At 35.9% G+C, this 4,262-nt stretch overlaps 1 long non-coding RNA gene across 1 annotated transcript; it reads right to left on the bottom strand.

The window, feature by feature from the left end:
- Window positions 1-1,843: 1,843 nt before the first annotated feature.
- Window positions 1,844-3,029, bottom strand: LOC130996031 (uncharacterized). The gene is made up of 2 exons (XR_009092362.1): window positions 2,709-3,029; window positions 1,844-2,122 (listed from the first exon to the last, which is right to left on the bottom strand). It is a non-coding gene; the product is annotated as an uncharacterized LOC130996031 (long non-coding RNA).
- Window positions 3,030-4,262: the final 1,233 nt, after the last annotated feature.

Genomic DNA, 4,262 nt, shown 5'->3' with positions numbered 1-4,262 from the left:
CAACAATTTTCGTCAATTATATATTAATTTTTTGTTGAGAGTTAAAATAGATTGTCTTTTTATATAAATCTTTATTTGATGAAATTTCATAAAAAAAAAATGTAAGGTTGGAGATTTAAAAAAAAAAGAAAAAGATATTTAGGTAAATTTAGCATAGGATATGATGAAGGATTGACATATCATAATTTTTGTTAATTGTATATAGGAAAAATCATCTTACATATGATATGAACATCGTCTCATCTGAACATTACAAAACTTTTGAGCATCATCTTGTCTATAGCTTGAAATATCACATTTGACTTTTGTACGTCGAACTTCTAATCATTATCTTATCTGAAACTTGTTATATGAGATTTGACTTATGAGTATCATCTCATCTTCAACTTGAAAGATAAAACCTGACTTGTGAGCAGTATCTCATTCGAAGCTCGTAAGACCATAACTAACTTGTGAGCATCATTTGGTATGGAGCTTGAAGACTATATATAACTGACTTGTGAACATCGTCTCGTCTATAGTTAGATAAACCGAAGCTGAGTTCTAAGCATCACTCATTTGGAGCTTGTATGACTGGAGCTGAGTGCTAAGCATTATCTCATTTGAAGCTTCAAAGGCCGGAATTAAGTTATGAGCATCATTTCATTTGGAGCTCGACAAACCATTTCTAATTTGTGAGTATCATATTGTTTAGAGGAAAATACTCGTAAGACCATAAGTGACTTGTGAGCATCATCTCGTGTGGAGCTTGAAAGACTATAACTGACTTGTAAGCATCATCTCGTCCATAGTTTGATATATCAGAACTGAGTTCTAAGCATCACTCATTTGGAGTTTGAAGACCGCAACTGAGTATCTCATTTGAAGCTTAAAGGACCGGAATTTAGTTATAAGCATCATCTCGTTTGGAGTTTCGCGAACCATTTCTAACTTATGAGCATCATATTATTTGGAGCAAAATCAACTTTTAAGTACATCCGTATGAAGCTCGATATACCACTTTTGGCTTTTTAACATTATCCCGTTTGCAGTTTGAAAGATCAAAAGTTAATTTTGAGATTCATCTCGTCTAGAGCTTTAAAAAACATATACCTAGCAGAAATGCTTACAAATCAATTGGTTAATTTGTATTGTCATTAATTTAATACAAAAGATAATTTTGCAACGTTGAATAAATAAAAAACTTATGCAGGCATATCAAGATAAATTAGTTTTAAATATAGGGAAAATGTGCAGATAAGCCCTCCTAGGTGTAGCCCTTATAGCGTATACCTCCCCATTCTCACTATGCGTGCAATTAAACCCCCCAACTCAAGAAAAAGGCTGCAAATACCCCCTCACCCTAACCTCCGTTTTCTCACCGTTAGTCAGCATTATTTTTTTTTTTAATTTTTTATTTTCTGTGGGGCACTGACACACACCCGTCGTGCGGTGCGGACAAAATACTTGTGTGTGCCCAGTACAGACAATACACGCTCCTACGTTTCACAACAAGAACTTAGTCTTAGTGGCAAGTGTAGGGTCGAATCCCACAGGGAGTGAGGAACCACTTTGTTCTCCAACGACAAACCGAGGTGTCACAATTCTCAATCTGTATACTCTACACAAGAAATAAACAAGATCAATAATAACAAGGGGGTGAGGTTATTCGGTTAGGTCATAACTGTTGTTAACATTCGTTTCGGTCATAGGCATACTGATGATCCGTCCATGATCCATATAAACCTAAGGCGTGGCCCAAAGACATTGGGGCGTTTCAAGGTGTCACAGCCCACTATCCCAATGACGGGTTAACCGGGGTTATGACTTGGGTGAACAATAAGAAATGGAAATTTAAAAGGGATTTACCAAATAACCAACATTAATAACAACAAACTAGTGGTATATATATATATAACCACTTAGGTAATTAACAAATGAGCCAGCCATAACGACTAAACCCCAAATGAAAATTAAACAAAATGAAGGAGTAATAAGTTCCACAATACGATAACAAATTCAGAGTGTTTGCAGCGGAAAAACGTGTGAGTTATGCATATGGAGATGCATACTCAAGGTTTCATTACATAAACATCAAAAGGGAAATCCGCTCAACACCAATCCATTCCATCGCCTGCTCAACCTGCACATTTAGAAATACATGCAGGGCTGAGTATAAAAATACTCAGTGACATAAGCCGAAAATACAACATGCATACATATATAAATTGAACTGCCATAACAGTAACACACAGGGGTTTTCATAAATGACCTGCGCTTACTAAAACATTTCGTTCATTTTCATAAAGGTGGATGCATCCCATTTTCAGTCTATATGATCCATATCTGTCCTTTCTGTCACGCGCCGGGAAGGAGGCCTCCTTACCACGGACGCCAAGACCGGTCGCAAGCGACTCGCGGTCTCCATGAGTGTACACGTTAACCCTAGCTAGCGACCTTTGTCTAGCATAGGATCCCAATTGGATTTCCTTTAAAGTTGGCGAACCAACACAGATAGGATACATATAAAAACATAAATATTTTGGCAGTCAATCATTTCATAAACATTTCATTTTCATAACATTTTCATTTTCATAAAGGGCATTAAACATATAAGCATTTCATAAGAACTGAATAAATAGTCAAAACATATCATGCATATATATTCGCATATGAGGCCTACGTCACGCAGGGGATCTCTATATACGTAATAATAAAATAATGCCCACCTCAATTGTTCTTAAAGCTGGCGTGGAGTCGTTTCTTCTTCTGCTTCACTTTCTGTCGCCCGGACCTTCATTGATGAAGAGTCGATAAGTTCGTGAAGAAATTGTCATAAGACAAAGTCTAATTCTACGTGCCTAAGGTATCTTTTAATGTTTTAGGGTTCTAGCATCCATATTAATCTCGTTTCATTCAATCAATAAAATGTAACCAATTATCATGTAACTATCATATAGGTTCGAACCCATTTGTTCGAACATCAACATGTACATAATCCATAACTTCCTTCTACACCCGTCATTTAGTCAAGTACTCCATCAATTAAGAACAAGCCATATATTATCACTTTGAAAACTTAATCATTATAAATCATGCTTTCTCATACTTCGCACATTTTCATCACTTAAATAAATAAATCATTTATAAACACATGCTTAGTAATTTAATATCTCAATTAAATCCCAAGCTCATTTGATAAAGTAAATCATATACTTAATCATTCTATAACACAATTCCACATTTTTTTTTTTTATCATGTAAATAAATAGTCTCAATATTTATTAAAACATGAAGCCATTCTAATAGGACATTTTAATTCCATTATAATGGAATTACTCATAAAATAATTTAATCCTTTTTCTTTAAAAAGAAACCATATTTATAATATTCTATACATTTTTTTTTAAATAAATAAGAAATTCCATTATTCATTTATAAATAATAAAACATTTTAAAATCCATTGAGATGAAATAAAACATTTTAACCATTTAAAATCCATACTCAAAAAGCCTTGAAATATTTTATCATATAATAAATGGGGCTTAATCCCAAAATATTTGCTTTAAAGTCCATTAATAATTTTAAATAAAAGAACGGACTTCATTTAAAATAAATAGTCCCAACTTTCAATATTAAAATTTAAATCAAGAGATTTAAATTCACTAAATAATTTAGTGAAGATTCAAACATTTTTAAAAGAAATAAGGCCAAAATTTCGTAGGCTTTATTATTCAATTAACAGGTCAAAACTTAGTTAAATTTGAGCCCAAAACAATTAAAATAAATGCCCAACAGAATTTATAGCAAATTGGGCCCAGCAGAAGTAATTAAAATCGGCCCAACAACTATAAAACAAATTCGGCCCAATGGAAAGAGAATGGGCTTGAGCCCCAATTAAACCTAACCCTAATACATACATAACACACACGCACAACACACACAACACACACCAGCCTCTCTCTTCACTCTCCCTCTCGGCTCCCTCTCGCCTCTCTCACTCTCACTCAGCTGAGGGCGGCGCCGCCTCCGGCGCGCCGCCTCGCCGGACGTCTCCCCTCCCCCTCTCATACTCTCGGTCTCTCCTCTCTATCCCTCATCTTTTTCTGAAAATTGGTGCATGTGCTGCCCTGAAGAACCACAGCCGCCGCTTCACCGTGAAGGAGCACGGCCGCCGTCCGTCGCCTCCTCCGTCGTTCGTCTGGCTGGAATCGCGGTGGAGGCCGAGCCTTGCCTCGCCGGGAAGGTAGGCTCCAGATCTGAGCTCCCCCTCTTTTCCTCT

Source organism: Salvia miltiorrhiza, chromosome 7, assembly GCF_028751815.1.
Source record: "Salvia miltiorrhiza cultivar Shanhuang (shh) chromosome 7, IMPLAD_Smil_shh, whole genome shotgun sequence".
Lineage (NCBI taxonomy): Eukaryota > Viridiplantae > Streptophyta > Magnoliopsida > Lamiales > Lamiaceae > Salvia > Salvia miltiorrhiza.
This window is presented reverse-complemented; position numbering and strand designations above follow the sequence as displayed.